Raw genomic sequence first — 27523 nt, 5'->3', positions numbered from 1 at the left:
TAACAAGCGTTGAGAAGAATATAATGCGCGAAAAAGAAAAAGTGCACTTCAAAGGTACCTGGCGCGCTAATGTCTGTGTATGTGAATATGTCTGTGCTGAACTTATTCAATGTGTGTGCCTGCATATTATGTGTATGCCTGAGCATTAATTGTTCTCTGTGTGTGTGTAAATATGTTTGTGCTAAAAATGTGTGAGCGTGCCTGTTATTTGTTCCGTGGGTGCGTGCGTGTGTTTGGGAGTAAGAAAGCAAAAACATGGAGACTTCTGGGTAATGTAGTTCAATTATGATTTGCTGATGCTGCCGTGTGCATATAAACTTCCAGAGCTCTGAGTAAATATGGGTTAAAATAAATGTGAGTATGAGTAACATTTGATAAAATGAAAAATGCATTCACTTTTAATAATAAGTGATAATAAGTGACAAAACTGAGGTAAAGTTGAATGTGTTAAAACAATAGTTTGGGTGATTTTGTGTATGTTATATAGTGTATTAAAGGGATCCCTATGTGTGTATGTTAAATAAGTTTCAGTGTGTTTAAAAGTATGTGTAAAAATATGTGGTGTTGTTTGCAAGAATTAAATAATTGATATTATTATGTGTAGGAATGTGAATGTAAATGTTGGAATTAAAAGAGCTCTTAATTCTAAATTAGAAAAGATATGAACAGGTGGTGTAAAAGGTCTCCAGATTAAGCATATTATATGAGCACCCCTTTTATTTGAGTACTGGCCAGACTCTGATAAAAGGGAGGATTTGAATTAAAATGAGTACATTTCGATTGAAGGAGACATTCTTTTAGCAAAATGAAGCTGGTTATTGGTAACACTCCTTTCAAAGCCCATGTTGATTAGTGCTGCTTAGAAAACAAAATTTGTATATTGGAGAGGCAGAGTACAAGGAAAGCTGCTATAATGTGAGGGTTACTTGTATGTGGTAATGAAGGAAAGTGTAAATGACAATATGGTGTGCATTTGTTTAGTGATGGTCAAATGCAACAATTGGTATGAAAAATGGCATGTGGCAGTATAAAAACAGCCAATGCCAAACTGTAAGTGAAAGAAATGGAATAAGGAGGGCTAACTAAGAGAAAAACAGACTGTGCTCTTTGGAGTCAACATTCTGAAAACGTGTAGTAAAACATCTGGAAGATAACAATGAAAGAATGTGCAAGATCAACTGTCTTTGACAGAAGGTTATGGGGAAAAGAAAATCAGTGTATATAATTGAAGTAGATTTTTATTTAAATATGAAGTATTTTCTTAGTTTGAGATTCTGGGAAAAATTTACCTGATAAAGAAGTGGGTTCTTCATTCTAAATATGGGTGGAAATGTGCAAAATTCTTAGAGGGTCTTATAGTAAATAAATAAAGGCACATTTTGCATTATAGGGCATTCTAATATATTGATTTCTTTCCTCATTTCATTTCTGTGTAATATTGACATGTTTGTGTGAAATACAGTGGAATACTGGGATCACAACAAAACTAATGGAAGGTTCACTTTTATATTTTTGATGCATTAATGAAATATTGAATAAGACATTTTATTAAGATCCAAATGTAATGTGGTATTTTAATAATTAGTAATAAAAAGAAAGAAATATTACTTAGGATACATGTATAGAAACTTTAAAAATGAACACCTTGTGCAAAAAGAAAAATGTTTTAAGGACTTTGTATAACTGAACAATGGTTTGTGATTAGATACATGGGGAAGAAATGTGGAGCCTAACTTTTTGTTATATTTAATGTCACCATGGAAAAGATTAAGAATTTACCCGTCTAGATTGTGGATTTCTTTCTTGACTCTGCTTGATATGTTAAGAATGAAAACAGCAATATTGACACAAGTGTCAATAAAGAGAGGGGGGGAGTATTGGTATAAGTATGTTTAATTTTATTTAAATTTTACATTTTGAAACCAGTTTAAATTTTGGAACTTTTTAATTATTAGGAACAAATGCAGATAATTTGAATATTATGTCAATATTATTGGGACCAATTTTTGTAATGATTTATTATTGAGTACCTTTCCTTTTGTAATACATTGATTGACTTTATTTTAATAATGACTTGGGACATGTTTTTTAATTGAGTGGAAATTGCAACCGCAGCCAAACTGGAAACAGCTATAAAGGAGGACTTGAACATTGTGCTTATCAATTTAAACTTTTACTCTGACTGTTTAAAGACAAATTGACTCAGACAAGCACAGACTGGATTGAAATGACTGTTTGTTTCACTGCTAGCAATATTTTTAATAGGGGTACCCCCAACGAAACAGATCTGACATCTTATGACATATTGTTTTTTGGATCCATAAGTAGCTACCGATGAAGAATTAATAGGCTGACTATTTAAATGAGTGTTTTTAAGTCTTTACGTCTGCAGGTGAAAGCTGTTTTTTTCCTAGTGCATCGTAGATGACAGCATTTGAAGATGAACCAGAGATTGGGCTGTGATAAAGGTCTGCAGATAAACTAATTATCTGACTCCAAGGAGAACCCAGCCATACCAAAGATGGAATCAAGTCATGAATCAGGCCATCGATCAGCTGACTACTGGACAACGCACCTTGATTCCAGTTCCAGGCATCATGGATACCTCCTGCCAAGAGCTTAATTATGCTGGTGATGTTTGAGCCCAAAAGATCATCGTAGATTCCGAATCATAGATGACATCTGCCTACTTGGGTCCTTTTTGCTTGGGATGTTGGACCCCAACACCTGCTTTGGTCCTTATTAGAGAGAAAATCTGTCATACTTTTACTCTGCAGGGCTCAATGTTCTTGCTGGAGCCTGCTTTGACTGTCCACTTGTTTGACAAATGGCAACATCTTTTGGGTTAAAAGTATTTGAACTGTGAAGTATGAAGGATATAAAAGGGAAAGCTAATTATTTGTAAACAAAGCAGAATATAGGGATTCCTAAATAATATGTATTTAATGAATGTTTGTATTAATGGGAATACTAGATAATTTGTATTTTAAGATAAATGTTTTGATATGCCCTCTGATATTTTGTATGAGATAATAAGTCACCTTTAAGGACCAATGATTTGGTTATTTGTAAAGTTAATCAGAATTGAATCTAATCTAACATAAGGGATCTATTAGAGATTGTTAAGTGATTGTCATTGAAGGGACAATGCACTATTACTAGTCAGGGTCAGTCCAGTTTAGATATTCTAGGTTATTGATTGTAGTGTTATAGCAAATAATGTAGAGCTTTACATTTAGGTACATTTAATTAATTGAAAAGAAAAATAGTAAGCATATGGATGACACACGTGACTAGTATTTTGGGGATAAGGGACACATACTATAGGTCAGAACATTCATAGCTTTTAGAAGAGGATAAAACAGTTTAGGCTAGCATGTTGATGGTGATACAGGTCAAATGATTAACATCATGGCTCGATGAGTATGGAAATCAGTGAAATGAAGTAATAATTTGGCCCATACGAGATGGAGTGTCTTATACATACAGTGGTGAGTATGTGGTCTGTGAATTAAAAAGCCCAGATGAAGTTTGAAGATCTCTGAAGATATGAATCCTTAATAAGAAGCTTGGGTATAACCCTTGAAATTGAAATGAATGTGACCTCAAAAATGACCCAGTGATTTGCATTTTGGAAGGTAGTGCTGACATCTTCCGAAGGGAGGATTGACACCTACTGTCCACAAAATGGTTGCATTAATGTGATAAAGGTGGCTCAAGGTTGAGACCACAGCTGGGTGTATATTTGGGCAATTTTATAAATGAGTGTGTTAAGATGTGAGCATGGTGAGGTGTGTAAGGACTTTATCTCTGATTATCATTGTGCACAGCGGTGACAACCTAAAACTGAGAACTTTTGAGTTATTTAAGATAAATATTTATGCCATCTGTATCATCACCAATAATATTAATCAGTATTAGCTTTATTTGAACCTGGGTATCATGGAGGTTCATGTTAGTGAAGCAGAAATTACTCTCTTAATAGTATGTTGTTGCTTATTACTAGTTTCCTAATTAGTTATTACTAGAGTTGCTGTCAAACAGGTGTGCACCCAATTTCTTGAACCATGGACACCTTCAGTTAAAGATTCTTATTCTTTTCTTGATGACAATGTGGATGATGAAATACCAAATCAGAAGAAACTCCTTGGGTGAAGTGCTAGTAACCGCTCCCCAGGGAGGTGACCCTCGTGCGCAAAGTACCTGGGTTGAAGAAAATTGTAATTTCACTGGAAAAATATTTCTCCAAACGAGAAAAAGCATTTATTATGGATAATTGTTTTATTATTATTGCTTTAATGACTATATTTAACTGTTATGTATTTTGTGCTTTACGAAAAATTGCAATCAGAACAAGAAGGGCAAGAGCGCTGGGTTTGCGCTGAGCGAGGGGCCGAATGTAATGGAAGGATTTTTCTAAAGAGAGGGGGGGATCAAGAGAGCAGATGGGCGTTGGTCGCTCAGCGCGAAACCCAGCTGCATTACTAATGTTTTGGGAGAAACAGCCGGAATGTTCTAAAGATACAGCCATGGCTATGTAAGGAGTTGTTTTTCACTTCGAGAAGCTTTTTTCACATGTAAGCATATTACTGTGTCTTCTGGTATCAAGCACTAGTCTCAAGGCCGAGTAGAAGAAAAACATAGCGCCGTGTCCCGTGGAAGGAGGGTGTGAGAAACTGATCACTTCTGCATACACTGCTTCCACGTAGGCGCTTTGGGCAAGGACACCTAATTAGTATATAAGGGAAGGTTCCGCCCTCAGTTTCTTTGGATGCTCAACCGTGGGGAAAGGCGCAACCGCCCGGTCTTATCTGATAAAAGGCACATGGGTTGATCCTCTGACGAGACTGACATGCGGGCTCCCTCAGTCTACTGGTCTAGGATGATGGCTCTGGGTCTTTTGATGTATGTTACTGTATGTATGTATGTTACTGTAAGTATAAGTTTGTCTCTTTAAGCATATATATTTATTTCTATAACCCATTCATATGTATTTATATGTTATAATTGAATAAGTAAATTTTATTTAAGTAACGGACCTCTTCTCTCTGATTCTTTGCCTACTTATGTTCTAATCCCTTGAACCATTTTCCCAAATCAAAACAAACCCCTACTCAAAAAAAAATAATCTTGACCCCTCTGCTTTTGAAAATTTTAGACCCATTTCTAACCTGCCTTTCTTAAGTAAAATTTTAGAGAAGGCAGTCATTATGCAGTTAAATAACCATCTCAATAAACATGCTATTCTTGATAAATTTCAGTCGGTTTTAGAACAAATCACAGCACAGAAACTGCACTTGTTAAAGTAGTAAATGACTTGCGAGTAAATACAGACAGAGGCCATTTATCTGCTCTCATCCTCTTAGATCTGAGTGCCGCATTTGACACCATTAATCACAACATTCTTAGAAATTGCCTTAGTCAATAGGTGGGCCTCTCTGGCAGTGTCTTAAATTGGTTTGAATCCTACCTGGCAGGTAGAAAATTCTTTCTTAGTTGTGGTAATTACGACTCAAAGACACATGGTATTCTATATGGTGTTCCACAAGGCTCTATCCTGGGTCCACTGCTCTTTTCAATCTATATGCTTTCATTAGGTCAGGTTATCTCGAGGCACAACGCGAGTTATCAATAGCACCTGATGACCCAGACACTGTTAATTCACTAACACAATGTCTGACTTTTATCTCAGAATGGATGAATAGTAATTTTCTCAAGCTAAATAAAGAGAAAACAGAAATCTTAGTGATTGCCAATAATGGAGACAATGAGATTATTAGAAATAAACGATGCATTAGGATTAAAAGTCAAGACGGAGGTAAAGAACTTAGGGGTAACTGTTGACTGTAACCTAAATTTTAAATCGCATATTAATCAGATCACTAGGACAGCATTTTTTCACTTAAGAAACATAGCAAAGGTTAGACCTCTTGTATCAATGAAAGATGCTGAGAAATTAGTTCACGCTTTTGCTTTCAGTCGTGTAGATTACTGTAACGCACTCCTCTCAGGACTACCCAAAAACTGATATAAATCGTTTGCAACTAGTGCAGAATGCAGCTGCTAGAATCCTAACTAGGAAAAGAAAAACCGAGCACATTTCTCCAGTTTTGATGTCACTACACTGGTTACCTGTAATATTCAGAATTGACTTTAAAATACTGCTTATGGTTTACAAAGCCTTAAATAATCTCGCTCCTTCTTATATATCGGAGTGTTCTGACACCTTATATTCCAAATCGTAACCTTAGATCCTCAAATGAGTGTCTGCTTAGAATTCCAAGAGTAAAACTTAAAAGAAGTTGTGAGGCAGCCTTCTACTGTTATGCACCTAAAATCTGGAATAGCCTGCCAATAGGAATTCGCCAGGCTGATACGGTGGAGCACTTTAAAAAACTGTTAAAAACACATTACTTTAACATGGCTTTCTGATAACTTCACCTTCATTTAATCCTGATACTCTGTATATTCAATTCATTATAATAACTATTCATGGTGGCTTTAAAATCCGTACTGACCCCTACTCTCTCTTGTGTTTCTTTTCCTGGTTTTCTGTGGTGGCGATCTGTGCCATCACCACCTAATCAAAGCACCGTGATGTCCTACATTGATGGATTAAAAGCTGGAAGTATACATGACCACCGTCATCAAGTTCTTCCAAGAGAACCCTAAATACAAAGAGGACTGTTTCATTTATGTTAGGTAGAATGCCCAGAGGGGACTGGACGGTCCCGTGGCCCGGAACCCCTGCAGATTTTATTTTTTCTCTCCAGTCGGCTGGAGATTTTTTTTTGTTTTTTCTGTTCTCCCTGGCCATTGGACCTTACTCTTATTCTATGTTAATTAGTGTTGTCTTATTCTAATTCTTACTTTGTCATTTATTTCTCTTTTCTTCATCATGTAAAGCACTTTGAGTAACATTATTTTTATGAAAATGTGCTATATAAATAAATGTTGCTGTTGCCAATTTTTTTCTGATTTTGGAGTTAATTACACTGATATGTGGTGAAACAAGATAAGACTTCAGTTCTTTTCATATTTTTAGGATTCTTTGTAATTTTTGTTTAACTTTATGGCGCCTCCTTGAAACAGTTTTGATATGGCTGTAGGAAAGATGCTGTGATCATGCATTTAATTAATTAATTATTTGTTTTGCCTTTGGTAATGCTAGTAATCAATTAAAACAATTAAGAAAATACCAAATAAATTGTAGATTGAGTGAGGGATCTCTGTTTTATTTTCCAGATAGACTGCCAGAAATATGAAGACACCTGTACAATTTATGAACAAGGTCTACATTGAACACTTAAGAGTTCACCACTGCTGAACCAAATTCACAACATATGAATTCTATCTCATCACTTAGATAGATATTTTTCTTTTCTGTAGAAAAAGGCACACAACGTTTGTGTTATGGGCCCCACTAGTGGGCCACAGCAACAGAAATGACGAAAGCAGCAAATCCCGAAGTGTACGCGAACTTCGCCTCCAACAGAGGATGAGCTACGTCAACCAGGTCTGGAACTGAACTCCACTGGCCCTCAATGGTGACGTAATCCAGGTCTTTGGCCCTGTGAAATAGGTAAAGTGGAGCAACAATGAGAGCACACTGCTTTCAGTTTGTTGTCCAAGTTGAGTCTCTTTATTCGCATTCAATAAAGTCATTATAACCCTGCATATATATTTGACTGTTTGACATTCACATTCTCAGGTGTGTTCCCAATAAAGTACCTCTTCATTGCACCAAAAGTCTCAATAAACAAGATCACATACACATGTATATACAGCAAGCAATCCCTAGCCACTAGGGTAATATAGAAAAAGATTACAGAAATACCGCATTCAAATCAAGCTATGTACTGTCTTCAATTACATGCAGAGGCACAACTAATCTCTTCATTATATAACCCTTTTTTAAAATAACATTTATAAAAGGTATAAAACAAGTATTAATCAAAAATCTTCAATGCTACTATTATCATATTTCAAACACTTTCATAACTACCCGTTTCATATTTATACATGTATAACAACATAATAACCATTCATCACAACATTTCAGCTATTCTATAACTTATTTACATCTAATACAATTTACAAAATATACATTTAACAAGAGTACCAAGTGTTTAGGAGCCGAGCAACTATTTATAAAGCCACACTCTTGTCTGTTTAATGATTTACAGCACCGCCGTCTATCTACAGCGCAGCGACGCAGTCTCTGCAAACAAGCAGCTTGCCGCCTGCATTTAGCGAGTTTTGACTTCGCGCCTCTGTAGCAATACATATCAGCATACTACCGTCATGTTCTGAGTATTCTTGACTCTCAGTTAAAAGGTAAATACTCCAATTTATTGTACACTAACCTGTGAATTACGTAAAGTGGAGCAGCAATGAGAGCACACCGCTTTCAGTTTGTTGTCCAAGTTGAGTTTGAGGGGAGGGCCGAAGTTCGTCCCTTTACTGCAACCCCGACGGAACCACTTCAGTGTGAAACACGTCCCCATCAATTACTGCTCATGCGTTTCAGTCCGTTTTCATGGTCCAGTCGACAACAGGGACCCTTTGTTTACCAAATAGTATTCACTTTTGGTGATTACATTAATAAGATAAACTATTGTGGCCACTCTTTTTTTTCCCTGAGTGTGCCACATTTGCATGGAAGAATGGATAATTTCTTTAGTATTAGAATCAAAGAAAATTTTAATGTCATTCTAAAATAAATCTCCCTCACCTGAACTGTTAGATAGATAGATAGATAGATAGATAGATACTTTATTAATCCCAAGGGGAAATTCACATAATCCAGCAGCAGTATACTGATACAAAGAAACAATATTAAATTAAATAGTAATAAAAATGAAAAGAATTAAAATAAAATTAATGTTCGCATTTACTCCCCCGGGTGGAATTGAAGAGTCGCATAGTGTGGGGGAGGAACGAGATTTTACTTCAATATAATTACAAGACGGCGGCACAGTGGCGCAGTGAGTAACGCTGATGTCTCGCAGTTAGGAGTCCCTGAGTGGAGTTTAAATGTTATCCCCGTGTCTGCATGGGTTTCCTCCAGGTGTTCCGGTTTCCTCCCACAGTCCAAAGACATGCAGGTTAGATGCATTGGTGATTCTAAATTGTCCCTAGTGTGTGCTTGCTGTGTGTGTGTGTGTGTGTGTGTGTGCGCCCTGTGGTGGTCTGGTGCCCTGCCCGGGGTTTGTTTCCTGCCTTGCGCCCTGTGTTGGCTAGGATTGGCTCCAACAACAACAACAACATTTATTTATATTGCACATTTTCATACAAACAGTAGCTCAAAGTGCTTTACATAATAAAGAATAGAAAAATAAAAGACACAATAAGAAAAGTCCCCTCTGGGCATTCTACCTAACATAAATGAAACAGTCCTCTTTGGATTTAGGGTTCTCACGGAAGGACTTGAAAATGATGGTCACGTAGACTTCTGCCTTTTAATCCATCCATCATTGTTGGAGCATCATGATGCTTTGAGTAGGAAAAGAAAGAAACCGGAAAAAGAAACAGAGGAGAGAGTAGGGGTCAGTACGGATTTTAGAGCCACCATGAATAGTTATTATGATGAATTGAACATACAGAGTATCAGGATTAAGTTAAATTGAAGTTATAAAAGGCCATGTTAAAATAATATGTTTTCAGCAGTGTTTTAAAGTGCTCTACTGTATTTGCCTGGTGAATTCCTATTGGCAGGCTATTCCAGATTTTAGGTGCATAACAGCAGAAGGCCGCCTCACCACTTCTTTTAAGTTTTGTTCTTGGAATTCTAAGGAGACACTCATTTGAGGATCTGAGGTTACGATTTGGAATATAAGGTGTCAGACATTCCGATATATAAGATGGGACAAGATTATTTAAGGCTTTATAAACCATAAGCAGAATTTTAAAGTCAATCCTGAATGACACAGGTAACCAGTGTAGTGACATCAAAACTGGAGAAATGTGTTCGGATTTTCTTTTCCTAGTTAGGATTCTAGCAGCTGCATTCTGCACTAGTTGCAAATGATTTATGTCTTTTTTGGGTAGTCCTGAGAGGAGTGCGTTACAGTAATCTAGTCGACTGAAAACAAACGCGTGAACTAATTTCTCAGCATCTTTCAGTGATATAAGAGGTCTAACTTTACTATGTTTCTTAAGTGAAAAATGCTGTCCTAGTGATCTGATTAATATGCAATTTAAAATTCAGATTACAGTCAACAATTACCCCTAAGCTTTTTACCTCCGTCTTGACTTTTAATCCTAATGTATCCAGTTTATTTCTAATAGCCTCATTGTATCCATTATTGCCAATCACTAAGATTTCAGTTTTCTCTTTATTTAACTTGAGAAAGTTACTATTCATCCATTCTGAGATACAAGTCAGACATTGTGTTAGTGAATCAATAATAGGGTCATCAGGTGCTATTGATAAGTACAGCTGTGTGTCATCAGCATAGCTGTGGTAGCTCACGTTGTGCCCTGAGATAATCTGACCTAACGGAAGCATGTAGATTGAGAAAACAGCGGACCCAGGATAGAGCCTTGTGGAACACCATATTGGATATCATGTGACTCTGAGTTGTAATTACCACAACTAACAACCCTGTCAGGTAGGATTCAAACCAATTTAAGACACTGCCAGAGAGGCCCACCCATTGACTAAGGCGATTTCTAAGAATATTATGATCAATGCAGCACTCAGATCTAAGATGATGAGAACAGATAAATGGCCTCTGTCTGCATTCACTCGCAAATCATTTACTACTTTAACGAGTGCAGTTTCTGTGCTGTGATTTGTTCTAAAACGACTGAAATTTATCAAGAATAGCATGTTTATTGAGGTGGTCATTTAACTGCATAATGACTGCCTTCTCCAGAACTTTACTTAAGAAAGGCAGGTTAGAGATGGGTCTAAAATTTTCAAGAGCGAGGGTCAAGATTATGTTTCTTAAGTAGGGGTTTAACTACAGCAGTCTTAAGACAGTCTGGGAAGACCCCCATATCTAATGACAATTTACTATGTCAAGAACATTATCAATTAGCACGCCTGATACTTCTTTGAAAAACCTTGTTGGTATTGGGTCAAGGACACAGGTGGAGGGTTTTAATTGAGATATTATTTTTTGTAAATCAGGTAAATCTATCCTAGTGAAAGAGTTTAATTTGTTTATAACAGGATGCTGGGGTTTAGGAGGATCCTTAGTGTTAGAGGGATATACTATGTTATTTCTAATATCATTAATTTTTGATTGAAAAATACAGCGATAGCCTCACAGGTTTTACTGGAAGTACTTAGGAGGCATTCCTTTGAGTTACCTGGGTTTAGTAGGCGATCAATTGTAGAAAATAAGACTCTGGGATTACTAGCATTGTTATTTATAATCTTAGAGAAATAGCAGCGCCTCTCAAGACGGACAGTGTTATTGTATTCTGTTATTTTAACTTTTAATATTTCATAGTGGATAGTAAGTTTAGTCTTCCTCCATTTACGCTCAGCTCTGCAGCATGTTCTCTTTAAATCAGACACTCTTTGGGTCTTCCATGGTATAACAATGCTAGAAGATTTTTTCACTGTCTTTTCCGGTGCAACCATGTCAACAGCAGCTGTCACTTTAGTATTAAATCTTTCCCCCTTACTATTTACATTATCCTTACTATTATAATTGGCACTATAAACGGACTGATTGCTTAGAATGTTTGTAAGTTTTAAAGCTGCTGCTGAGTCAAAGAAGCGTTTTTTAACAATATGCTTCTCATGGGTGTTTTTTATCATTATTTCTATATTAAAAAGTAGAAGAAAATGGTCTGATAGACCAATATCAATGATCTGCTTTATATCAACTTTCAGTCCTTTAGTAATCACTAAGTCTAATGTATGACCTGCTTTATGTGTAGGCTGATTTATGAGTTGTCTCAAATCAAAAGAATCCAGGAGGTTCATAAATTCTTTTACTTTTAGATCACACTGATTATCTATATGAAAACTAAAGTCGCCAACTATTAGTGTGTCATAGTTAGTAATTAAAATTGACATTAAGTCAGAGAATTCCTCAAAAAAAGACGCGTTGAATTTTGGAGGTCTATACACGGATAATACTAGAACTTGAGAATCTCCATGGATAACAACGGCGAGATACTCAAAGGACTTGAACTTACCAAAACTGACATCTTTACATTTTAACCGGCTCGAGTAAATGTTTGCCAAGCCGCCCCTCAAGCAGACCGCCGTGACCCTGTAGTTTGGATATAGCGGATTGGATAATGGATAGATGGATAATTACAAGACAAAATGATTATAATCAAAAGAAAGGACAAGAAAGACATCTGCCTCCAAAAGCTCTGCTCACAATGCAGAAAATGTCAACCTTTATGTCCGGGGAAATGTGGAAGTCACTAAGCCTGGCTCTGTGGTACCCTAACACAATGGTAAATGTGCATCGTGCGCATCAGCCATTGACGATATACACTTTCATGTGCAAGCAGTGTTGTGGAGAAATCTTCAGAAAAAATGAGCAGAGTCAGAATTTTGATTTTATTGCACAGTATAGAAAACAATTGCAGAGCACACAAAGCCGGTCTTAGTTCATGAAGGCATGGTTCATTTTTATAATAGATCTAATCACAAAAACATCCCCATTTTGTATATAATTCTTGTCATTCACTTTACTTGTTATCTTCATAATAATGACCTCATATTGTACCTGTTTTCATAACAATTACCTTGCCTTGTAAATGTCTTTCCCCTAATAATAATCAATCTTTTCATAACAATCATTAGGACTTGAAGGTTGTACTTGCCATCTGGCCTGGAGATGACCATCATTCCTTAGAAGGCTAGTGTCCTTCAACATCTGAATAAGATGCTGCAGATGTTCTATCAGACGGTTGTGGCGAGTGCCCTCTTCTGCGCGGTGGTGTGCTGGGGAGGCAGCATAAAGAAAAGGAAAACCTCACGCCTGGACAAACTGGCGAGGAAGGCAGGCTCTATTGTAGACATGGAGCTGGACAGTTTGACATCTGTGGCAGAGTGACAGGCACTGATCAGGCTCCTGTCAATAATGGAAAATCCACTGCATCCACTGAACAGTATCATCTCCAGACAGAAGAGCAGCTTCAGCGACAGACTGCTATCACTGTCCTGCTCCACTGACAGACTGAGGAGATCATTCCTCCCCCACACTATGCAACTCTTTAATTACACCCAGGGGGGTAAACGTTAATATTATACAAAATTGTCTGTCTGTTATACCTTCATTGTTATCACTCTTTAATTTAATATTGTTCTTTATCAGTATGTTGCTGCTGGAGTATGTGAATTTCCCCTTGGGATTAATAAAGTATCTATCTATCTATCTATCTATCTAACTGAGAAGGACAGCTGCGAGAGCTCTGAGGGCAGATAAGGAGGCATTTGTTAGAGGAATCTGTGAGCAAGTGACACACCATCCGTAGTCTAGCGACCCACATCCTGCTTACAGAGGAATCAAAGCATTATGCACATCCAAATCTGCTCCTTGGAGAGTTGCATTCAGGGCTGCTGATGGAATGGTCCTTACGGATGACACTTCAGCTGTGACATGCTGGGCTGGCTACTTTGAGCCACTGTTCAAAGATGATCCACAGGCTAGGACATTGGAGATCTCTGAGTCCATGGTTCTTGAAGCTGATCTTGCAATTAGCTGTGAATCACCCAATCTCACTGAGATTGCACAGGTCGTGAACCAGCTGAGGGTAGGGAAGGCTGCAGGGATCTGTGGTATCCAGGGTGAACTTCTCCAGGCTGGTGGTAAGGTGGTGCAGTGTCCCCCAGGTATTGCAAGCAATCTTTGCTTCCATTTGGGAGACTAGAGTCATCCCAACTGACTAGAAAAAGGGACTTGTCATCCCCATCTGGAAAGGGAAGGGTGATCGCCTGGATTGCGGCAACTACAGGGGGATAATACTCAGTGCTAGGTAAGGTCCTTACTAGGGTCGTCCTCAATAGATACCAGTGACCGGAGCGGTCTGGTCCGGAGAGGTCTACCATCGACTGCATCCTGACACTGAGTGTTCTCATGGAGCAGAAACATGAATTTCAGCAGAGTTTATCTGCAGCCTTTGTCATTTTTTTTAAAGCATTCAACTCAGTTGATTGAGCTGCACTGTGGGACATCATGAGGATTCATGGGATCCCCTCAAGGTTGCTGGATATCATGACTGGCCTGTACACTGGTACTGTGAGTGCTGTGCAGCGTGGAGGCAGAACCTCTGTGTTTTTCCCAGTTGATACTGTAGTTTGTCAGGGCTGTGTTCTTGATTCTACTCTGTTCAGTGCATGCATGGACTGGGTGTTGGGCAAGGTGGTGGGTTTCAGTGGCTGTGGGGCATCTGTTGGTGAAGAAAGATTCACTGATCTTGACTTTGCTGATGATGCTGTGATCTTCACGGAATCAATCTGATCAGGGCTTTCGATAGACTGAACAAGGAGTCTGAGTGTCCAGGCTTGCAAGTGTCCTGGATACAAACCAAGAAACAGGCCTTTAATGACCTTTGGGCATAGCCATCAGCAGTGTGTCTGTCTGCGGAGAGAGTGTTGACCTTATTGAGAGGTTTACTTACCTCAGCAGTGAGATTCGTGTCCCTGCTGACTCTTCCTTTGAAGTCAGTAGATGGATTGGGAGTGCATGGGGGGTCATGAGATCGCTGGAAAGGGGTATGTGGTGTTTTCCAATATATATGCAAATAAACAAAGGTCCAACTCTTTAAAGTTCTGGGACCTCATGTATAAAAGGTGCATACGCACAAAAATGTTGCGTACTCCCGTTTCCACGCTCAAATCGCAATGTATAAAACCTAAACTTGTCGAAAAGCCACGCACATTTTCATGCTAACTAAAACCCTGGCGTACGCAAGTTGTCCATTCGGTTTTGCAAACTGGCGGCACCCAGCGTCAAAGCAGTGCTTTTGTTCAAGTGTGGTTTCCCTTTCTTTTTTAGATCCACATCCCTGACTCGGCTTTATCATATACACTGAAATTAACTGCATATTGTATATTAGTTTAAAGCATCTGATTGTAATTAACCTGTAAAAATATAATGGTCCACGGAATAGTCAAGGTATTCCAAATACCATGGCTGCTTTAGCGTTGCTACTCTCACTGCACCTTCTTCTTCTTCTTTCAGCTACTCCCGTTAGGGATTTCCACAGTGGATCATCTTTTTCCATATTACTCTCACTGCCACACTCAGGGTATTTATATCACTGTATCTGAGTGTGGAATCACAGCTCTAGTGCAGCTGATCGGAAAGAGAATTATTGGTATACAGCATCTAACACACGCTGCCTCAGCCATGCTGCCTATTTGAACTGCTCTCATGCTGCAAACGCTTCAGAGCCTTTCCTGTACTGACGTCATGGTTCAGAAACAGTTTCATCCCAAGAACTGTAAACACAATCAATCAGTCCATCAAGTGCTCCTTATAGAAAATGTTTGTACTTATAAGTACAATTACCTCACTTTAAACTTGCGATACAGTTATAATATTGCACAACCTGAGCCAATTTATAAAGTGCGTATTTACATATGATGAGGATATCATTTTTAAGATGAAATGCAGCAAAATATGTTTATTATATTATACAGATAAAACTTTAACTTCATTTAAATAATCTGTATTGTTAATAATTAAACTTGTGAGGACATGTTGCAGCGCTAGCAAGGATCTAGCGCTCTGTTCACGGATTGTTCCTGCCTCGAGCTGTGGCTGGGGCAACACTGGAAGGACAGATGGTTGGAATAATTAAACATGTACTACAAAAATATTTCAATGTTCCTTAAAAGTTTTGAAGAATCGGTGTCCTCAGCTTACAGATGGTGTAATGTCTATTCCAAAGCTGATTGTGTGGCGATTGGATATTTGGAGAAAGAAAAGAAAGGACAGAAATTGGGGGTTAGTATGTTTGAAAGAGACAGTACTGTTGCAATAAATTGTTTCATCAAAGGTCGCGCACGGCGCAGCAATCTTCTTGATTGAGGCATGAACAATCACTGTGCCACCGTGTTCCCATGTTTAATACATGCTTTAATACCTATTATCATGAAAATTATATACATGAGTATACATCTCAGTATTTTAATTATTCAGAGAGCTATAATATCACAAATATAATGGATTCTATGTCCTGTTGGAGGTAGAAGCGCGTAGTGATTCACACACATAGAGCACATTGAAGAACATATACAAAACAAAGCATTTAATGTGCTACTTTAGTTACAAAGGGATTTGAGAAACTAGTAAATTAAACGATTTTAAGATGAAGTTTATGATGTTCTACTTTAGTGACAAAATAAACTATGTGATTAAAGTGGAAATTTTTTCCTTTTCTCTGTACCCTTATAAGCTTTCATATGACACTCAGACGGTGGGCTACGACTCGCCTTTTCATAGCAACTTTTTTTTATTTTGGGCACTGTGCCACTTTGTGGACTTGAGCTTTCATATTTCTCCGACACTCTATGTCACTCGATCAACTTCTTTTTGTTGTTTATACCACTGTTTAAAACAACAAATAGTATGTTTTTCCTTGCATCCACTTGGCATTTGCTGAAATTCTTTTATTTTCCCCCGTGCTTTTGCCATTGTCTTTTCACAGAATGCTGAGCTTAAGGGCTATTTATATTGATTTGCATATTCAAAGAGGTGTAATTCTGGGAGGAGATGGGGCAGGACAGGAGGTGCGTGCATGTGCGTTACTTTTCATACTGACCAGGAATATATGGAGCGGAAGAACATAGAAATTGGTGAACGCAGAGATTTATGCATCTGGATTTTTTTGTGCTTATGCACATTTATGCTTTTATCCATGTTTTAGTGTGAATTCTACGCACAATGTTATGCATGAGGCCCCTGGTGCTTCCTGTCTTGCTATATGGGTGTGAGACACAGATGTTATCCGGTGACCTGAGATGAAGACTGGACTCATTTAGTACTGTGTCTCTTTGGAGGATCCTCGCGCACCTCTAGTTTGACTTTGTGTCGAATGACCGATTGCTCATGTAGTCCTAAATGAGGCACATTACCTGCATTGTGAGGGAGCGTCAGTTACAGCACTACAGCTACGTGGTGCGATTCACCGAGGGTGATCCAGCTTGCAGGATCCTCATTGTTGAGAACCTGAGTGGCTGGACCAGGCCAAGGGGCCACCCACGCAATACCTGGCGGTGGCAGATAGAGGGTCATTTCTGGATGGTGGGACAGAACTGCGTGTCTGCCTGGGGTGTTGCCAATCAACAACAACAACAACATCAACAACATTTATTTGTATGGCACATTTTCATACAAAAAATGTAGCTCAAAGTGCTTTACATAATGAAGAATAGAAGAATAAAAGGCACAGTAAGAAAATAAGTCAACATTAATTAACATAGAATAAGAGTAAGGTCCGATGGCCAGGGAGGACAGAAAAAAAACTCCAGACGGCTGGAGAAAAAAATAAAATCTGCAGGGATTCCAGACCATGAGACCGTCAAGTCCTCTCTGGGCATTCTACCTAACATAAATGAAACAGTCCTCTTTGTATTCAGGATCCTGAGCTGTTTCGTCGTGTGATAGGTGTGGCAGCGCACAGTATCAGTGCATGCTACCCAACATGACCTTGTTTCACCAGCATCCAGTAAGACTAAAATCATGGACAGCTGTGCTGGTAAGAGCAGCATGTAGCTTTACTGATAAGAGCTAGGCTGCTGAAGATGGAATCAAGCTGGTGGCCTTGAGTGTTCAAATGCAGTGCTAAAGCCTTTATTAATGAAACCTTAAATTTTTATATTGCTCAAAGCCAGCTGGTATAACACGTGTTGTTTTACCTTGATTAATTAAGATACTTATTCATGAGGAATCATTGACATAGGAACTTAAATGCTATTTAGAATGTATGTATACATGCCTATGTTGCAGCCAGTAAGCAGAGGCAGCTGCATCATCAGCTAGTGACGCACAGCCACATACGATCTGGCTTACCAACACAGGGGATAACCTTGATAATCAATTTTTAAAACTTCTGTTTAGTTCAACCATAACTAACACAATCCAGCTTGCTTGCTTTTAGTCTGATCATGTGAAATGTTCCTGAGCCTTAATATATGTATTTAAATGTTTATATTGTGGTCCCCGGCCGGGGCTGGAGCCCGGCCGGGACGCCCAGGAGGAGGAGAGGAGGGCTTGTGCCTCCTCCAGACCGCGAGGGGGCGTCTGTCTTGGTTGTGTGGGGGACCACGGGTACAGGGCTTGGAAGCCCAGCCCTGTAGGGACCCGTGGACACCGCCAGGCGGCGCCCCGATGCCGGTTTACCCTGTGTGGTCTTTGGCCGGGGGTGGAGCCCGGCCGGGACGCCTTGGAAGACCGGAGGAGGGCGTGTGCCTCCTCCAGACTGAGTGGGGGCGTCCGTCCTGGTTAGGCAGGGGGCCTCGGGTACAGGGCTTGGAAGCCCAGCCCTCAGGGACCCGTGGCCACCGCCAGGCGGCGCCCCGGTGCCTAATTATCCCGGGAGCCCGGCACTTCCGCCACACCAGGAAGTGCCGGGGGGAAGATTTTGTGTGGCGCCCGGAGAGCCGCCAGGAAAGCAGCCGACACTTCCGCCACGCTGGGGCGTGGCTAAGGAGAAGAGGCCGGAAACACCTGGGGCTCATCTGGGGCATTATTTAAGGGGCCGCCTCCCTCCAGTCATTTGGTGGAAGTCGGGAGGCAGAAGACGGAGCTGGAGAGGACAGGAGGCGGCCAGAGGAAAGGCACAGTGACTGTGGGCCCTGAACTTTTGGGGGATTCGGTGCTGAAGGCACTGGGGTTGCGTGAGTGCACGTGATTTGAACTTGTATATAGTGTATAATAAACAGTGTGTGGTGGAAAATATGTCGTCCGTCTGTCTGTGCCGGGGCCAGCGTTCGCAATATGTTTAAATTGTTTATGTGGTAGCATAGTTTCCTTTATGTAAAATAAATCTGCATCAGTACAGCAGCGGATACTAGGCATACCTTTCCTACTTGTGATTATGTTGAGATTTTGGTATTTACATGTTTCTGTTACACATAATAAAAGCCTTATAATTATATTTTCATATTGCCTTCCTTTGTTATCAACAACCTCGTAAAAATGCTGTCAATGGAATACATACTAATTCTGGTGACTTGTGGTCTCTGTATACATAATTAAGTAATAGTGCATATATGAACTGCTGGTCCTTTTGTGGACGATCAAACAAAAGGAGTAAAGAGAAGGTAAATTGAAAATGACTTATTTTTCTATTTTTATTGTATAATTCCCTATGTGAATGGTCTGTATTGGCTTCTATGGCTTTCCTTTGAATGTCAGTAGAGGATTTGTTTTTTCATGCAGTTTAATATGGAATTGTGTCACATTTGCCCACTTATGACATTATATCTAAAGTATGGAAGTGAAGAAATAAATAAGTGTCATAAAAACTGGTATACTATAAAAGTGGAAGATTAAAAAAACATTATATACTAAGACTTCGGAAAGACAGATAATTTATTGATATGTACAGCCCATCTGAGTGAGGACTTATGTGATAAGACCAGCTTCCATATAACCTGTCTTCCTTACACATGGATGGGCAGCTGTGGAAGAACATTTTAAATACAGACACCCCCTACTGGAATGTCCTGATTTAAGCAATAAAACACAAGCAGGAGAAAGCGTCAATTATTATTCTTTATCTAAATCTCGCAAGAGGCAAAAAGTGCATATCTTATTACCAACATGTTACAAAGAAAAAAGCGTCCTCTGCGCTATATTTATACAATTCATTTATTAGGTCACTACTCAAAAAAATGAATTCATTACATAATCAGAAAACTTTTAACATGATTGGTTACAACTAGTTGCTCACAGGACATGGCAAATGTTGATACCTTAAATGACCACAATTTGATTGATACTCCTGTTAGCTTAGGATGTATGTGACTTTTTAAATGTATTATTATTAGTATTTTTTATTTTATTGATTTTATTGAAATCACACAACATTCCACACAAGTAGATCAATTTTACAAGAATAGGATTGAAAACAAATCATTCCCCAACCCTAGGAAAGAGAGCATGGACAGCAGAATAAAACTTAAACCTAGTAAAAATAAGTAAATAGATAAATTAATAAGTGAAAATAGATAAATGGAGAAGAAAAAGAAATGGGGAGAGATTCTGCTTCCTCAGTGCTTAAAAAGCTTAGTCTAAAATGTTATTGATTAGAACCTACCAGGTTTTGAAAAATTTCTGCCCAGATCTTCTAAGTCAGAAATTGATTTTTTTCCAATTTCAAATAATATATAACATCAGATACCCACTGACTTAAAAGGGGAGAGCTAGGATTCTTCCATTTTAGCAAGATAAGTCTCCATGCCAATAGTGTAGTAAAGGCAACCACAGTTTGTTTGTCCTTCTCCACTTTAAGCCTATCTGGGAGTACAACAAACACAGCTGTTAATGGGTTAGGGGGGATTGTGACACCAAGGCTGTCTGAAAGGCATTTACAAATTTTGGTCCAGAATGATATTTATTTTGTGCATCCTCAAAACATGTGACCCAGTGAGGCTAGAACTTGATTGCAGCACTTGCAGGTTGGACCTGGCCCTGGAAACATTTTGGACAATTTTAAACGAGACAGACATGCTTGATATATAATTTTGAGTTGAATAATTGTATGCTTTGCACATATGGACCTCTACATTGCTACCTTCCATTCCTTTTCTGAGATGTTGAGTGAGAGATCCTTTCCCACTGTCCTCTTGGATCTTTGAAAGGAAGGGACTGTTAAATGGTTTTATATATTGCAGAAATACTGTCTAAGTCCTTAAAACTGAGCAATATTTTTTTCCAGCATTAAGGGAGGTGGGAGGTGAGGAAAATTGGGCAGGTTCTGTTTTACAAAGTTTCTAATTCGAAGATAGTAAAGGAAATGTGTTGCTGGAAAGTTAAATTTAGAATGTAATTGTTCGTAGGATGCAAAGACATTTTCAATGTACAGATCTCTAAGTGATTTAATCCTGAATGTTTTCCATACATTAAAAATTTCATACGTTTGAGAGGGTGGAAAAAGGTGGTTATTGTGCAGAGGTGCCACAGATAAAAGATTCTCTATCTTAAAATGCCTTCTGCATTGTTTCCATATTCTGAGTGAGTGAAGCACAATTGGGTTGTTAGTATATTGGCGATAACGCATTTATTGGGGCACAAAACAAGGAATATATAGAGGTACTGCAGGATTTTATTTCTATTGCAAACCAAGCCTGTATAAGTTCATCTGTTTGTGCCCATGTCCAGGTTTTTATAGTTTGTATATTTGCTGCCCAGTAGTAAAATTGAAAGTTAGATAGAGCCATGCCACCTTCTGTCTTTGGCCTTTGTAGGGTCACTCTTTGGATACGTGAATGTTTTGAATTCCAAATAAATGTGGCTATGGTTGAATCTAATTTCTTAGAATCTAATTTATTAATGTATATTGGGATGTTTTGAAATAAAAAGGGAAGCTTAGGGAGGATATTTATCTTAATAATTTTAATTCTTCCAGCTAAATTTTACTTAATTTTTTCCATACAGACGGCAAAATTATGTTGATAAAGAGATGTTTACCCCTAGATATTTAAACTGATCTGCAATGATAAAAGGGAAGGTGTTCAATCTAATATTGTGAGCTTGAGAATTCACTGGAAAGAGCACACTTTTAGTCAAATTAATTCTGAAACAAGAAATCTTTTGAAATTCTGTTATAGCTGTTAGGACTGCGGGCAAAGTATTTTGTGGGTCTGTTATATACAGTACCATATCATCTGCATATACAGAAATTTTCTGTTCAAGTCCTTCTCTGATAATCCCCTTTATCTCATAAGCATTTCAAAAGTTAAACTGCCAGTGGCTCAATGGCGATTGCAAAAAGTATTGTTGACAAGGGGCATCCTTGTCTGGTAACACATTCTAGTTTAAAGTAGTGTGAATTAATGTTGTTAATACAAACTGAAGCTTCTGGATTGATATACAGTAGTTTGATCCATGCACAAATGTTCAGGCCAAACCCAAATTTCTCCAATGTAGTGAAAACGTAGTTCCATTCAATCATATCAAATGCTTTTTCTGCATCCAAGGATAGTAAAATCTCTGGGATGTTTGACTTTGCATTGAATACATTACATTAAACAGGTGTTGAAGATTGGACGATAAGTGTCTGACTTTAATAAATCCAGTTTGATCTTGTGATATTACTGAAGGCAGCACTTTCTCCATCCTTCTAGTTAGGACTTTGGAGAGTATCTTAACATCATTATTCAGAAGTGAAATTGGTCTGTATGATACACATTGTAATACATCCTTATTTTGTTTAGGAACGACGGTGATTAATGCTTGGCAAAAAGTTTGAGGTAGAATTTTATTGTCTCTAGCTTCTGTGAATGTTGCTAATAGGAGGGGAGCTAGCTGAGTGGAGAACTTCTTATAAAATTTGGCAGGGTAGCCATCGGGGCCTGCTGCTTTCCCACTATGAAGTGACTTTATAGCATCTAATAATTCTGATAGTGCCAATGGTTTATCCAATTCCTCTGTACTGAGTATCTGTTTGTGGTATCTCTAATACATCCAGAAATTAATTGGATTGTGACCTCAGTAGAATATAAGGATTTATAGTAGTCTTTAAATGTGTGCATTATATTTTTATAGTTAATGATTTTGTCTCTGTTTGTGTTGGTGATTCTTGGGATTACATTGTGAACTTCTTGCTTGTGTATTTGTTAAGCTAAAAGCTTATTAACTTTCTCTTCATGTTCATAGTAATGATGTCTTGATTTATAAATAAGTTGTTCAGTTCCTTTAGTTGTCAAGAGGTTGAGTTCTGAATGCAGAGCCTGCCTTTTCCTATGAAGAGCCTCACTTGGACACCTGGCATGTTCTTGGCCTATTCTAGTAATTTCGCTGGTTAGCTTTGATACCTGCTTGGTTTTCATTTTTTTCTGTGGGAAAGATATGAGATAATCCGTCCTCTTAAGAAGGCCTTCAGGGTTTCCCAGAGTATTCCTGCAGAGACCTCTGAGGATGTATTTGTCTCTAGAAAAAAACTTGTTTTGATATAAATTCTGTAAAGTTCTCATCTGCTAATAAAAGTGGGTTAAGACGCCATCGTCAAGATGAGTATATGGGGCATAATGACTTTAGCTCCAAGATCAGAGGGGCATGGTTGGAAATAACAATAGTGTTGTACTTGCAGGATTTAATCATAGGCAAGAAATGGTCATCTACAAAGAGATTAATCAATTCTTGAGTAGCAATGATGCACTGGTGAGTAGAAGGAATATGTTCTTGAGTTTGGGTTTAGAATTCTCTAGGGATCTGATAAGTTGTGGTCAGTTACAAACTGTGTAATTGTCTTTGCAGTGTTAGATGTCATCGTCCATGTGACAGGAGACCTATCTAGGTCTGGATTTAAAACACAATTAAAATCCACAGCCATTATAATTTTATGAGTGTTCACATTGGGAATGGATGCAAATACATTTTGGAAGAAGTCCACATTGAGTGCATAAACACTTATCAAAATCCCTTTACAATTAAATAAATTACTCATGACAATCATGTATTTCCCTTCACGATCAGATACAGCATCTGATACTACAAATAAGACTGTTCTATGGATAAGAATTCCCACACCTCTAGTTTTTTTTTTAAAGCTGGCATGGAACATTTGGCCAGTCCATTCTTTATGCAGCCATAACTGATCCTTGCTTAATAAATGGGTCTCCTCTAAAAATACTATTTTAGCATTTAGACCTGTTAGATGAGAGAATACTTTCTTTTTAATTTGTGATTCAGGCCTTTAAACATTCCAGTTCACAAAGTTAACTGTCCCGTCTCGGAGACATTGATTCTGAATTTTTTATGTCATTTTGTAGTCTTAACTGAAAGTGAGACAGCTTTGACCTTAATTTCCAATTTTCCCAGGGGTTATTACCATGCAGTCTATTGTTTCATTGGTAATTAATTAAGTATTATAAGGATAGGTTAGAGATAGCTTGCTGTCTTTCTCTCACCCCCTAGTCCCCCCAACCCCGTTTTTCCACCACACATGAGGCTGGACCACGCTTCACAAAGTCTCAGTCCTCTGACATACCTAGAGACAGAGCATATCTAAAACAAAACAAGCCCCCCTAGCAGGGGCGTATGAGGATTAAAATTGAGATATCTATTGCCGATACAGTATAAATACTATAAGCATAAAAAAAAATCTTCAACAATCTTGAAAGGTTAAGATAGTAAACCCAGGGAATGGTGTTAAAAAGTGGTATAGGATAAGCATAGTAAACCCTATTGCAATAATAGCAACAACAATAAACCAAGGGTATGATGATAATAATAATAATAATAATAATAATAATAATAATAATAATAATAATAATAATAATAATACATTTTATTTATATTGCACTTCATATTTTAGAAATCTCAAAGTGCTACAGAGTAAAACCAAAAATAATAAATCAAGGAAATCTATGTATACTTTAACAAAACATCTTTCTAAAAAGATGAGTTTTTAGATTCCTTTTAAAAACATCAGTCGACTGTGGGGCTCTCAGGTAGTCAGGGAGGGCGTTCCACAGTCTTGGCGCCACAGATGAAAAAGCCCTATCACCCATACTGCGAAGCTTGGTTCTAGGGACTTGGAGAGTGTTAGTGTGTACAGAGCGGAGAGTGCGTGATGAGGTAAGAGGGGTAAGGAGTTCCTATAAGTAAAGGGGTCATGTCCATAGATGCACTGATGGGTGAGGAGAACGACCTTGAACTCAATTCTGAGTGGAACAGGGAGCCAGTGAAGGGTTTTCAGGATTGGGGTGATATGGTCATGCTTTCGCACCCTCATCAGGATCCTGGCAGCACAATTCTGAATATACTGGAGTCTCTGAATACTCTTGCCAGGAATCCCGATGAGGAGCGCATTACAGTAATCCAGCCTGGAGGAGACAAAGGCATGGACAAGCTTCTCTGCATCTTCCAGGGTGAGAGTTGGTTGGAGTTTAGCGATATTCTTGAGGTGGTAGAAGGAAGACTTACAGAGGTGTTTGATTTGGGCGTCAAAGGTGAGTTGAGGGTCCATTTTAACATCCAAATTGGTGACAGATGTGGAAAGGGGAATGTTTTGGCCAGCGAAAGTGATACTGGTGATGGTAGAAGAGCGGAGATGGTGTGATGTGCCAACTAAGATGGGTTCTGTTTTGGATCTGTTTAGCTGAAGAAAATTGAGCCTCATCCACGCCTCTATCTCCTCCAGGCAGGTAGTCAATGTAGATATTGGCAGAGGAGCAGTAGAGGAGGTGGGGGTAGTCCAGAGGTAAAGCTGAGTGTCATCAGCATAGCAGTGAAAAGATAAACCATGTCTACTAATGACATTTCCAAGAGGGAGCATGTAGATGGTAAAAAGGATGGGGCCTAGCACAGAGCCCTGTGGGACACCACAAGTGACATTGTGGGTATGAAATTTTGCGCTGCCCAGGGTGACATGCTCAGTTCTGCCAGTCAGGTAAGATGTGAACCAATTGTGAACATTTCCAGTGAGTCCAATGGTGTATTTCAGGCGGTGAAGGAGAATGTTTTGGTCTATTGTGTCAAAAGCAGCTCTCAGGTCAAGGAGGATGAGTAAAGCAGGGGAACCAGTATCTGCTGTTATCAGAAGATCATTGGTGACCCTGACCAGGGCTGTTTCGGTGCTATGGCCAGGGCGGAAACCAGACTGAAACTTTTCAAACAGATTATTCAGTTTGAGGTGATCATGAAGTTGTGTTGCAACTATTTTTTTCAGAACTTTAGAGAGAAATGGAAGATTGGAGATGGGCCTATAATTGGAGAGAACTTCAGAATCCAGGGTGGGTTTTATCAGTAGGGGTCTGATGACAGCTGTTTTTAGTGAAGAAGGAATATGGCCAGCCAAAATGGACTGGTTCATGATCCTGGTGATAAGTGGAGAGACGGCAGAGACATTGGCCCTCATCAAAGCTGAGGGGAAAGGGTCTAGGGAACTGGTAGACAGTTTCATTTTCTTGATGACGTCCTCCACCTCTTCCTGTGTGGCAACAGAGAAGGAGCAAAGGGGCTGGACAGTCTCAGACAGTAGGTCGACAGTTGGGGGGGTGGGGTGGGGGCAGGATATCTGTGGTGGAGAGGTGTTTAACATGATGTTTAACAGTCTCCTTTAGAATAGTAAAAAGAGAAAAAAAAAGTTACTAATTTAATTTTTTCCACACAAAACTACATAAATGTGTATAACTGTAATTAAAACATAAACAGATAGTGACCAAGAAGGGAAAAGGACATGTTATTACGGTACCAGTGATATTGCAAACGGATCAGACAGCCAGCTGGTGATATCTTCTTTATGATACCATGATAGAGTGCGACTCACGATTGTATTTCAGGAAATTATCGGGATCAGCTTTCTTAACTCTTTTTCTGCTTCTTCCGTAGTGGCAAAAATGTAATGTTTGCCTTGACTATCCACTTTCAGTTTGCGAGGATATAAGAGGCTGTATCTGATATCAGCTTTTCGTAAGTGCTGTTTAATATTTTAAAAAGAGGCACATTTGGCAGCTGTTGAGGGTGAGAAATCAGGGAAAATATGAACAAGGTTATTTTCAAATATAATCTCTTGTTTCTGTCTGAGAAGTGACATTACATTTAATTGAGATTGTATCTTCTTGAAGCACACAAAAAAATTCCTAGGTTTAGATGTGTTCGATCCCCATATGCGATAAGCTGCTGCGATCTTAGTGTCTGATTTAAAGTCCTCTCCAATTATTTTGAAGAACAGTTCAGCTATGAATTTCACTGGGTTTGGACTTTTACGACTCTCAGGTAGACCTTTGATTCTAATATTAATTCTTCTACATCCATCAACCAGAGCAGCAAATCTGTTTTTTGTATTCGGAATTCGCAGCTGTTGCTTTTCCATCAGAGGTGGATGCAAAATTTTCGGCTGTTTCAATTCGAGTCATGAATGTCTGCTTAACGTCTTCCAGCTAAACGGCAAGTGCTCTCAATTTAGATGCATTTTCCTGAATGTGCTCCTCACTTTTTTCCAGCATACCTTTAAAGGTCACCTCAAAGCGATTGTATACGCGTTTCTCAGTGTCTTTGTTATCTTGCCGCAGCTCCTGCACCTCCAGGTTCTCGCTTGTCTTGAGCATACCATTTATACCATTTATTTCTTTCTTTATATCTTTCTTTATCTCTTGCTTGAGCTCAGCGATCATTACCTTCAGTTCGGACAGATCATTTCTGATTTTGTGCACCATAGATGAAGCGGCGAGCTCTATAACAGCCGATGTTCCTGGTTCACAAGGAGTAGATGAAAGCGCAGACTACAAGGCCTTTTCTAGAAGTCCCGAGAAGTCTGGGCTTTCGCCTGTCTGTTCCAGGTCAGTCTCTGAACTTGAACTTGGACTTGCCTGTCTAGGCTTGGATGTAGCTTTATGTTTCTTTTCCATTTCTTTCTGAGCCCC

Source organism: Polypterus senegalus, chromosome 9 (genome assembly GCF_016835505.1).
Source record: "Polypterus senegalus isolate Bchr_013 chromosome 9, ASM1683550v1, whole genome shotgun sequence".
Taxonomy (NCBI): domain Eukaryota; kingdom Metazoa; phylum Chordata; class Cladistia; order Polypteriformes; family Polypteridae; genus Polypterus; species Polypterus senegalus.
This window is presented reverse-complemented; position numbering follows the sequence as displayed.